Below are 13,116 nucleotides of genomic sequence, written 5' to 3' on the forward strand. Positions count from 1 at the left end.
TAAGGAGTTGTGCAGATAAAGATGTGGCTATGTCAGTGGGAGAAGTAATGAGTGCTTTCAGGAAAGTTTTTAAATTTTAACAATACCCAAACCATCTACATGCCGACTGCATGATGCTGAGCAAGCCTCTTGACTAGGCCAGACGTCTCGACTTTTCCCTAAAAATAATCATGTGTGTGTGTGAGTGTGTGTGTGTGTGTGTGTGTGTGTGTGTGTGTGTGTGTGTGTGTGCGCAACCCAGCACAACATATGTTTTATAGCTTTTGTTTAACAAAATAAATCACTTTATTTTCTTCTCTGCTCACTTCCCTTCAGATAAATCCACAACTGCATCAGTTGACTTGACTGCTGCCTGTCTGCAGTCCAGCTTCCTGTGATTTAAAGGCACTAAAGTAGTAGAATGTTCATACAGACCTCCCACTTCGGACCCTTAATATGCCTCAGGACACTTTGTAAGCTATTTCCACAGGAGTACAAACAAGGCTGTCCTACTGTGCATGGTCAATGTATAGGTGATTACCCCTTCCCCAAGTACTTCCTGTACTAAAACATGGTATCACAGCAGCTGTTGTACCCCCTTAAATAACATAAACCCAAAATGCCTCCTATAGCATAGAGCACAGAGATGATTACTGTATGTACTCCATTTAAATAACAGAACCCCAAGTACATCCTGCAGTGTATAACACACAAAGACTGTGAAATTGTGCATCCCATAAATAATGTAACCCCAAGTGCCTCCTGTAATATATAATATATACAGGTTGAGATGCTTTATGAGGAACATCAGTAAATCTAGGAGGAGTAAGGGTAAATCTGAGGGCTGAAATCATAGTGCCTTGTATAACTCATAGCAGTCAGGATGTATGAATATCATCCCAAAGTGCTTCCTGCAATGCGTAACACACAGAAACTGCAATACCACTTATTCTTTAAATAATGTGACCTCCAAGTGACTCCTGTAATGTGTAACACACAGAGACTGTAACCCCACATACCTTTTAAATAATGTGACCTCCAAGTGCCTCCTATAATGTATAATGCATAGATAGTATAATGTACTATATCCTTTATTAGATTTATAGATAGTGTATCTAGGATCTGAACCACAAAGAACTCACAACAGGGTCCAGTGAAATGAAGCCCAGGGCGCCTGCCCAGCAAACACACACACAAGTATTCCTAAGGCAGTCTCATGGTAGAAAACTAGAGCATCCAAAGGAATGGGTACAAAGAGATCAAACAAACTTCTTACAGACAGCAACCAAAACTCAGGATCACACCACAGACCTTCAAACTGAAGCAGGAATATCATTCACTTTGTCAAGAATCACTTCCTAAATATTATTTAATACTGATAAGCTGGAAACCATTACAGCTAACAAAATAACTATTTGCATCATGTTAGATGACCACCAGGCCTCTCAAATGTCTAGATTTTCACAGAATGTCCAGATTTTTGCCTTATATTTTTGGTCTGTTCCTCATAAAATTTGTGTCTTTCTGGCAAATCACAGAGGACTGAAGACACTAAATAATGACAAACATTTGAGTTTTAGGCTTTATATCCTACAGAAAATGCACAATAACATGAACCCTGTTATTCTAGCAACTTTTTGAGTTTGTAAGAGCAATATTTAAAATCTGTCTCTGTTTCTGGCCTTTGTCACCCCATTATTTAGGCTTTGTCCAAATTTCTTGTGCTAAAAGGTTAAGATATGCAATGACTACAAAATGCACACCGCTTTAAAAATGTCTGGGCAGGTTTTACTGCAATGCATTCTCATTCTTTAAAGTAATTCAACAATAGTCTCTTAGAAGCATGTATATTATACTATAAAAACTTTTCATGCTTAGTATGCATTAATTTAATGAGTAAGTAATTAATAATTATGCACTCTATTAATAACTGGCACAATATTTTGCTGTTCTCATATTTAAAATTATAGTATTAATGAAATATATCAGTACATAGGTTATGACTAGTGAAATTAGTTTTATTAATTTTCACCTTTAGATTTAGTGCCCTTTCAGGTGTGTGTGTGTCTGTGTGTGTGAAAATGCCCCCATTTTAATACACCTGGTGGCTAGAGGTACTTAGGCTCAAACCCTGTACTTTTGGTACAAGGTAAAAAGAGCCTAAAGTCCCTAGCCACCACCACTTGTGAATTTGTTCAGGTTTTTTTGTGCTAAGAGGTTGAGAACTATGGTAAGAAGTGAGAACTGCATTTGTATTCCCCCATTATTGGCTTTGTCCAGTTTTTTTGTGCTAAGAGGTTGAGAGCTATGGTGAGACGTGAGAACTGAATTCACTAAATGATAGCCATTTAAGTTTCAGTCTTCCTATCTTTTAGGAAACTGCTGATTTGACATAGTGTTATGTTGCTCTGACTGTAGTGCACAGGGTCCTGCTTTCAAGACTTGCCAGTGAAATGCATGGTGGTAACACAACATTTTATTCTAGCAACTTTCCAAAATTATACAAGCAATGTTTAAAATGTGTCCATGGTTTTTGGCCTTTTGCCCCCCCCCCCCAAAAAAAAAAAAAACTGAAATTGAAAATAAGTTCCCTGTCTAACAAGTGTGCTGTATTATACAAGGAATATAATTTAATAAAGTCAGGAAGGTGTATCAAAAAAAAGAACACATGTATGTTTCTTATTTTGTGTGCAAGGGGCCAATGATTTGAAAACAGCCCAAAGGTAATCTTTATCCAGCTCTGGCCAGATGCATTTTCTTTGGATGGGGTGTGGGTTTCAATGCTGTTTCAATGAATATGAGTTTCAAGGGCAGAGAAGTTTTAGTGCCAAGTCTATTTTCATTGTGAGACAGTATTCCTTTGTTTAGCAGATGCTTATTAGTGTTTGTGCATTGCACTGTAAAATGTAAAAATAAAATCCAAATAATCATTGTAGAAGTAAAGCAGTATGCACACATTAGTGTTTATGGTAAATGGGGCAAGATAGCCAGGTAATGGGACACTGGAATGGCTCCAGGGGGACTCTGGTGTCATATTTTTGTTGTCTGTTCTTCAGTTTGCATTTGAAAGTTGGTATCCCACAATTCCATTGGAGTGGGTGGGGTTACATAATCATGTATGCAAATTATATGTTAATCAGCACACAGATTTGTACCTAGTTTTCATGGGCCTTGTCCAGATTTCTTATGTTTCCAGGTTGAGAGGCATGATCCAAAATCAAATGCAGACAGACATTAGCAATGGTCAGAGAAAAGCAAGTCAAAAAAGCAAAGCACTACAGCTAAATAAAGATGTCACTAAATATCTGTAGTTAAATGAGGAATGCTATTTCCTAGCTCCTCCCACTAATTACTTGGATATTATTCATTGACTGCAAAATAATTATTATCTAACTGACAATCAAGACCTCTTAAAACTCCAAAAGAAAAAAAAATCATAAAACAAAACAAAATGCAATATAAGAAAAAAAATAGAAGTAGTCGAACTTTAAATGAATAACTTCAATTCAAAATCAAATGCAGACAAGAGATTGGCAATAGTCAGGCAGAGAACAGCAAGTCAAACACGTGCTACAGCTAAATAAATATGCCACTACATATTTTGAGTTAAATGAGTAATGCTATTTCTCAGCTCCTCACACTAATTAGCTGGATGTTATTCACTGAATTATCTAACTGACAATCAAAACTTTTTAAAAGTCCAAAAGAACAAAAAATGTTAAAACAAAACAAAATGCAATATAAGAAAAAGATAAAAAACAGAAGTAACCAAATCTTAAATGAATAACTTCAATCCAAAATCAAATTCAGACTAAGATCAGTAATAGTCAGGCAGAGAAGAGCAAGTCAAACAAGTACTACCTAGATTTGCATTCTATGTAATCTCAGTAGCTGTCATTCCATTTGAGAGAGACATGAACTGCGGTGGTGGTGCTGCGGTAGCATTGTTGCCTCACAGATAGATGTCCTGTTCGATTCTCAGCTAGAGCGTCTTCTGTGTGGAGACGTGCGTGAATGGGCATACCTTCATTGAAGGTTGTGCGTCAGGGCTGGCAACTCAGCACATAAAAATCTACTGCCAATCATTAACGGACTGGAGTTCCGCTGTGGAGACCCCTAACCGGGAAAAGCTGAAAGACACAACAAGACACAACACCTGTAGAAAGCTTTGTGGTTTTCCTTTGCCTGAGAAGCTATTTGTGTTTCAAATTTAGCTTTTGAAGTATTAATTACCCCTCTTAGCTGCCAGTTTAGATTGGTCAGGGGAGCGTTTAGTATGTATGGCTTTCTTCCTCCTATGCTTCATCAAGATTTTTTTCTTTTTGTTGTATAACCAATTGATATTGTAATTCCACCAAGTTCATAGGTAGGTACTAGGCTATTAGCCCTAGGGCCTATATAAGCCTAGCCAAAAAGGTACCCTGGCTTTCGCCACCCAAGAAAATTATTTTCCTGTGCCCCTGTCAAGCAAAGCCACAGAAGTGATCCCTGGGGTGAATTTCCTATTTCCCATCCAATCATCAAGATTTTTCTTGAAGAGTGCTAATGAGGAGCTCTGTTTGTCATAGATAGGTAGTCTGTTCAAGAGTATGGGAAGTCTCTGGGACAGGAATCTATCCCTTTTTGAGTTTGTCTTATTCTTAATAAGAGTGGGCATAGCTCACTCTGTACAGCTATTAATATGGCTGTACAGATATTTTGTAAATAGTTCAGCATATGCCATGGTGTTTACTGAGTTTGAGGGTACTTGGAATTTAGACAAAGTGTCGCTTATTATAGAGAGGTTATAGGTTCATAGGTGTTTACTACGCTAATGACTACAGGGGCATTTTAAGCCTAGTCATGCATCTGACAAGTTCTGCTACCCTTGATAAGTGTAAGCATGGGCCTGGGAGATGAACCATTTACAGGTTATCTGCATCCATTAGAGACATAGGTGCCAAACCAGGGATGAATTTCCAGTTTCCCATCCAATTGTTCAAGTTGCACTGGAATTGGGTTAGGGAGGAACTCTGCTTCACATGGATGAGGAGCCTGTTCCATAGACAGGGTATTCTCTGGGATACATACCTATCTCTTCAGTAGGTCCTATTTATATCACAAGCGAGGCTTAGGTCTTTAGAACGGGTAATTCTGGTGCTGTTTGTTTTGTGGATATGCAGGAGGTCCGTCAGAGTGAGTTCTGACAATGCCCTGTATGCCAGGCATAAATCAACTCTCAAAAGCCTGTAGGAGACAGAATACAGGGTTAAGGGCTTGAGGCGGTCTGCAGAGGACATTTTACTTATGCCCTGTATTCTTTTAGTGAGGAACCTATGTGGACGTTCCAATTGTTGGATATGCCTGTTTAGATACACACCAAAAGGGGCATTGTACTCAATGAAAGGTTTGATGAATGCCAAATACAGAGGAACAATGACTTTCTTGGACTTAGATGCCATACCTTTGTTTATAAGTTGCTCAACATAGAATGATTTCCTCATCATTGCAGACATGTGATGGTCAAAGGCTAAATTACTATATGTGTCCCTAAGTCCCTGACTGCTAGGTCAACTCTAAGAGGTGTGTTGTCAATATGATAGCTACCAGGGATGGATGACTTCCCAAAGGATACTATTATGCATTTCTTGGTATTTAGTTTTCGTTGATGGCTCTCAAACCAGTTGTTCATCTGTGTCAGCCCCTCCTGGAGAACATTTGTGTCAATGTGAGATTCAATGACAGCTCCTAATTTGCAATCATCTGCAAATTTAGTCAGACAGATGCCACTGACATTGGCCTTTACTTCTGAGAAATAAATGCCAAAACGGAGTGGTCCAAGGACTTATCCTTGAGGGACACCATTTGTGGCTGGCCTCTTTGTAGAGGTGGACTCCTCAATTCTAACTTCCTGTGTTCTGTCTGTGAGCCAGCTGGCTATCCACTGGGTGACATAGGGGTTTGTACCTAACCTGTTGAGTTTGTCAACAATGTCTGAGTGGGGTATTGTGTCAAATTCCTTGACCAGGTCAAGGTAGGTAGTGTGAATGATTTTGCCATCATCCATTGCTTTGGTGACCTTCTCAAAAAAGTCCACCAGGTTGAGTAAGCATGATCTGCCCTTGATGAAACCAAACTGGTTTGGGTCCAGTGTCTGGAAGTTTACTATATCTCTACTGATCATCTCCATGATAATTCTTTCCATGGCTTTACATATAACACTAGTGAGACTTATGGGTCTGTAGTTTCCAGGGTCTGTAGATGGCCCACCTTTGTGCAGAGGGATGACTGTTGCCTGTCTCCATTTATGAGGCATGAAGCCTGCTTGGAGGCTACAGTTAAATAGTAATTCCAGAGGCCCTGAAAGGTCATGTTTCATGCTATTTGGAAGGCATCTTGAAATATTGTCTGGGCACATTGATGCAGCATTCTTGGTCTTAGAGAGAGCATTAAGGACCTATTCCTCGGTGATAGTAGGGGGAGTTATATTTGATGATATTTCCAGAGGGAAGGTTGAGGGAGAGAAAGCGAGAGGGGTAAAATTGGAGCTGAGTTTATCAGGCAGGAGGTTTGCTATATCTTCTGGCTCAATATAGGTGTCTCCCTTTACAATGAGCTCTGCACACAATTTTGTATTGCCTTTGAGATTGCAGACATAGCTAAAATATGCTTTGTGGTTGTCCTTTGCATGGGAGGCCAAACATACCTCAAATTTGGCTTTGGTAGACTTTATTTGTCCTCTGAGTTGTTTGTTTAGTTTGATGAGAGTGCATCTATTCTACTGAGTGCTGCACCTCCTAATTTTTGCCATGATTTTCTTCCTCCTGTTATACAGCCTACTGATTTTGTGATTCCACCAGGGTGGCTTGTTTTTTGAGTTAGTTCTGTACTTCTTCCTGGTGGGTACATCTGCCTTTCTGCAGCTATTAGCATGCTTGTACAGGGTTTCTGCGAACAGTTCTGCACAGGCAGCAGTGTTCTCAGGGTTTATGGGGGCTTGACATTTTGCCAGGTTCTCACTTAATAGCAGGAGGTTAGCCTTAGAATAGTTCCTGAATATTCCAGGTTTAGCTGGGGTCCAGGTTTTATGTTTACTGAAAAGGAGACCATTTTGTGGTCTGGCCTTACCAGGGAAAGCATTAGAGTAGGGGGTGTGCAGCAGTCTCCCATATTAGTGAGGACCAGATCCAGTATGGTTGCACCCCTTGTTGATGTACTGACTATCTGGTCCAGGGAGTTTGTGTTTACAAAATCCAGGAATCTCTGTGAATGTACATTAGGTGCTGAATATGGTATCGAGTTGGACGGTCAGTGTTTCTAATAAGTTTAAATACATGGTATGAGTTTCCTGGGTCATAGAAGGGGACCTATAGCTTGCAAGGAAGTGGTATTGGATTTTACCTATGGTGATTTGAACATGGAGTAACTCAAGTGCACTGTCTTTTTTGACCAGCCTTGAAGTATAGTTATATTATGATGCAAATACAGACACCTCCACCTTTAGTCCCTGCCTGTGAAGTAGCTGGCCTAAACGTGTGGAAGGCATTATAACCTTGCACTGTTGGGGTGCTCTCTGCGGCTTTAAACGATGTCTCAGTAACAGCACAGATGTCAGCATTATCTATGGTAAAGAGAGCTTCTAGGGAGTGGAGTTTTTTGTTTAGACTCCTAGCATTGAACTGTAATACCTTTCGATTTTCTTGGTTTTGATTTGCTATGTCAGAAGTACTTTCAGTTTGGCATTGCCTAAAAAGGCTCTAAGGGGGAAGACAATGTTTTAGCTAATATTTGAAAGCCTAGAGAGGAGAGGAGAGGTACAGACTATCCCTGGCAATGCAGCATGGTCTGTTGACCATCTCCTTCCAAGCTGACAAATATTGCACCCCCTTAGAATGACACCAGAAACTAAGCCAATTATTAAAGTCCATCATCTTTTGTTCGTATTGTGGTATCATCCTTGGAGAAGGGAAAATGCTGCTCAATGCTAGGCTCATACCAGCCTGAGACACATATTCCAAGAGCTCCATGATATCTCTCTTCATAAAGTCTAGGGAGGTATGTCTCAGGTCATTTACTCCCACATGGAGTATGACTGAGTCATATTGGTAATTGTGGTCCAGTGACCTGAGTGCATGTGTAATGTGGTGGATCCTGTCCCCTGATTAGCAACTGACCGTAATTCTCTCCTTACTCAGTCTGGTGAAAGGGACATTAGTGTGTCTCACGAGGGAGTCTCCAATGACTGGAATGTTGGATTGTGTGGTGGCTTGCCTTATGGGCTTAGAGGTAGAGGCTCCATGAGATGTAGCTCTATGTGTTGATGTGGGTGTTGTTTTGAAAAAGTGCATTTGGGGCTCCTGAGGTTATTTGTTATGTGTGATTCATCTAGGAGGTCTTTGCGGTTTAGGAAGTTTACATTTAAGTGCCTCGGTACATGTGGGCCGATATGTCAGCTTTCTGTTGTGCGTGATGAGTGTAGCATGTGTAATACTGACAACCTTACTGACATTAGAAGTACTTTTATGTGAGAGCTTTGCCTCCAGTGACATTGTGTAAATATATCTCTCACATACTATATCAGTTTGTTTGAGAATTAACTGCAGTTAATTGAGGAATGCTGTTTCTCAGCTCCTTCCTTGGGTTTGCAACTATGGGGAAAGTTCTTGTCACTGCAAACTAGTTGTCCTGTTTGCAACTTTGTTTTGGAAAATTTCAATTGAGCTTTTACAGGAAAAATGTCACTCAGGGTGTCTGAATCTGTACAGAGCACTGTCAAACACTTGAGGGGAAACTAATACATAGACCCTGAAAATTTGAGGATGAAGTATTTACGCAAATATTCAGAAGTTAGAAACAAATCAAACAGTACTTACTGAAAACAAACAATTAGCTTGTCAAGAATGATGAAATGAGGAGAGTCACATGAAAGGCTACTGCAACTGCCTGGCTACTACTAATGCTTGTCTCAACACAGTTTCACACTGCTGGGATGCTCCTTTGTGTCTTCTCTCACCAGAAGCAAAATGTTAGCACCAATCCCAAGATGAGAAGAAGGCCACAGCCTGTTTGGAGATCCACAATCTTGTCCCAGATGATGCAAGGGTCTGTAGGCTTGTAGTCTTTTCCTGGTAGATGCCTTGAATAGCCACATAGTTATTGAATAGTTCCTAAAGGTTTCTGGTTTCACTGGACCCCCATATTTAATTTTTATTTCAAGTAATAATGCCTTATAGTCAGATCTGACAAGCAAAGACATTACATTGGATGAGGAGTATTGACCCCTAGTATCCATGAGGACAAGGTCAAGGATGTTTGTACCCTTTGTAGGAGAATGGACCAACTGTTCCAGGATGTTGGTATTAACAACATTTGGGAATCACCAGACTTGTGCATTAGAAGTGGTGTAGGATTCCCAATCTATAGAGAGGTAGTTGAACCCCCTCCCCATGAATATCATATTGGGTTGAATGGTGAGAGACTCTAGTACATTGAGATAGGTAGCATGGGTTTTCTGGGACATGGAGGGGAACCTATAGGTTGCAAGGACATGATACACATCCCTGTTTGTGGTGAGTTGTATATATATATATGAGTTTCAGTGGGTCATACACTTTTACTAGTCTGGATGTAAGGTTGGTTTTAATACAGACTGAGACTCCTCCACCTTTAGCTCCCTTCTGTGCAGTAGCTGGTTTAAAGGTGTGAACAGCATTATAGCCTTGCATTGCTTGGGTACTCTCCCTGACTTTAAACCATGTCTCCATTGCTACACATATGTCTACACTCTCCAGGGAGAGGAAGACTTTCAGGCAGTGCAGTTTGTTCTTAAGATTTCTAGCACTGAACAGTACCACTGTCAGATATTTCTTCATTAAATTGGTAGATTTATCAGTTTACTACTGCCTAAAAAAGGCACTGTGGGAGTGGAAAAGGTCTTTGCTGATATCCAAAAGCCTAAAGAAGAGAAGTGCAAACCATCCCTGGCAAAGCAGTGTGGTCTGTCAGCAATGTTCTCCAAAGCCATCATATGTAGTAAACTGGTTTGATACAAGAATCTAAGTCAGTTGTTAAAATCAATAATTTTCTGTTGGTAATGTGGCATCATCCTTGGAGAAGGTAGTATGGTGCTCAGTGCTAGGCACAAAACACAAGGAATCTGAGTCCAAGAACAAACCAATAACCATAAAAGCATGTCAGTGCAACACCTCCTCAGCAGACAAAACAGACCATTTTTCTTTTATTTGATTTATTTAGCTCTTTCATCTATAAAATAGACAATCAGAATAAATTCCTTTTTACACAGACTCTACATAAATACTCTAACTTAAAAAACTATTGGTTAATTGAAAGTCAATCTCTCATACATAATTTCCTGTTGATTAATTATGTCTTTGAAAAGACCGCTTACATATTAAAAGCAACATTTTATACTTCTCATATAATACCAGTCTTATGCGCTTTTGTATATAAACAAAAATTAACATCTTAACAAAACACAGTTTTCAGCATCTAAAAAACATACCTTGAGGAACATATTTGTCTACAGAAATTATATAGAAAACATGAAAATAATTGTTTTCAATTACAAAATATTAAAACTTTGTAAAACAATTCCAGTGTAGTTTATAATTTTGCTGCTTTTAATTTTAAAACAGGAGCCAGGGACAATTGATCATTTAGTCCTGGGGCACACAAGCATTTAAATGTACTTGCCACACCAATTCATGAAACTCAAGTTGGGTTTCCCATTGTTCCCCTCTCTTATTATATTTAACTTGCTCCAGGACCCAGAAAAATATCTTAACTTCGCACAACCTAATGAATACCTATGTAAAGCATTAGTTAAAACCTTTTTACTATTTTCATAATAATGTTTGTATATTCTAGTTCTAAGGGCCCTATTGGTTTTCCCTATATAGTGTTCCATTAAAAATGCAATACTATAAAAGACAGAATTGTTCTTGCAGCATGCAAGATGTCCCAATATGATGACCTAGTAGATGTACTAGAGTATATAGGGAATTATTTTCTTGAACTGAGATACCTAAATCATATGTTTAACCAACATAAGGAAGAAATCTTAAAGGGTTGGGGAACCAAATTTATTCAGCTATTGGATAGGAGAGAAGGAAGATTGGTGGTAACTACCCCTTATACCAACAATATTCAACAAGTAGAATATAGAGGGACTCCCCAGAATAATACAAATATCGGAGGTGATAAGACTTACAAAAGGACATTCATCATTAGGTACAATCATGATACACTTGGAATTCAAGGAATAATTTCCCAATATTGGGATATATTTTCAAAAATGCTGAATACAATCAGTGTTTACTCAGAACCAAATACCTATAAAAAAAGTCTAACATCAAGTATGTTATTGAATCTAATATAAATAAAAGGTTCCACTTGCAACCATCGAATGTTCAGAACATCGAAGTTCTAATCATCGAGACCAGAACATCGATGTTCAGAACATCAATGGTTCAAAGTGAACCACAGAAAAACAAATGAACAGTCAAAAACTATTTTATGCTGTGCCCCCCCTACTTTAATATTCCAACTCCAAGATCGCACTACAGTGGGGTAAGGGAAATCTCCCGTTTACCGCTATATGCGGTAGCACTAAACGAGAGATTTCCCGTACCCTACCTGCAATGCCAACACTCGGATGGCACACACACACACACACACACACACACACACACACACACACACACACACACACACACACACACACACACAACATGCAGGGCACCTTGCTGCCCTGCATATACACCCAAAACTTACCAGTTTTACTTACCTGGCACTTCCACTTTCAACCTTCGATGTTCTGAACATCGATGTTCTGGTCTCGATGATTAGAACTTCGATGTTCTGAACATTCGATGGTTTCAAGTGGAACCAAAGCCCTTGAGAATAACAGACAGAAGAAAGGCACATATAAATGTGGCATGTGCCAGTAAAGTACATACATGCCACAAAGTGAAGAGTTATTCCTTCCCAATATAGGCATGTCTTTAAAGCCAGTAAAAATTAAAACTGTTTAACTAAAGGTGCTGTCTACCTAGCTTACTGTGGACATTGTTTTTCCTACTATATAGGGACAACTGAGAGGGCACTTAGAGCTAGAATACACAAACATTATTATGAAATTAGTAAAAAGGTTGCAAGTAATGCTTTATATAGGCATTCATTGGGTTGTGTGAAGATTAGATTTTATTTCTGAGTCCTGGAACAAGTTAAACATAACGAGAGAGGGGGACTATGGGAAACCCAACTTGAGTTTCGTGAACTGGTGTGAGAACTACATTTAAACACTTGCGTGCCCCCAGGACTAAATGATCAATTGCCCCTGGTTCCTACTTTAAAATTAAAAGCGACAAAATTATAAACTACACAGGAATTTTTTACAAAGTTTTAATTGTTTTATAGTTTGAAAACAATTTTATTCATGTTTTCTGTATACTTACTGTACACAAGGGTTGGGAGGGTGGCCTAATGGTTAAGATGTTTGCCTTACAAACACAAGGTACAGGGTTTGAATCTCACAGGGGATAATTGGCTAGGCTTAAAATGGCTCGCAAGGGCAGTTAGCCTAGTACTAATCTATGAACCTATGAACAAGAATGTTCCTTAAAATGTGTTTTAGATGTTGAAAATTGTGTTGTGTTAATATGTTAATTTTTGTTTTATGTACAAAAGTATACAAAACTAATATTATATGAGTATGATAAAGTATGAAAAGTACAAAATGTTGTTTTTAATATGTAATTGGTCTTTTCGAACACATAATTAACCAACAGGAAATGATGCATGAGAGAGTGTCTTTCAATTAACCAATAGTTTTTTAAGTTAGACTATTTATATAGAGTCTGTGTATAAAGAAAGTTATTCTGATGAAGTCTATTTTATAGATGAAAGCTCTAAATAAATCAAATAAAAGAAAAACAGTCTGTTTTGTTTGCCTTGAAGGTGCTGCGCAGATATGTTTTTATGGTTACTAGGCACATACCTGCCTGATACACATGATCAGCAAGCTCAATCATGTCTTGCTTCATATATTCAAGAGAGGTATATCTCAGGTCATTAACACCCACATGGACTATGACAGAGTCATACTGGTACCTGTGGGTCAATGAGCTGAGTGCCTGC

This window comes from Protopterus annectens, chromosome 17.part0, assembly GCF_019279795.1.
Source record: "Protopterus annectens isolate FY-2018-M chromosome 17.part0, PAN1.0, whole genome shotgun sequence".
In the NCBI taxonomy this organism is placed as follows: Eukaryota; Metazoa; Chordata; order Ceratodontiformes; family Protopteridae; genus Protopterus; species Protopterus annectens.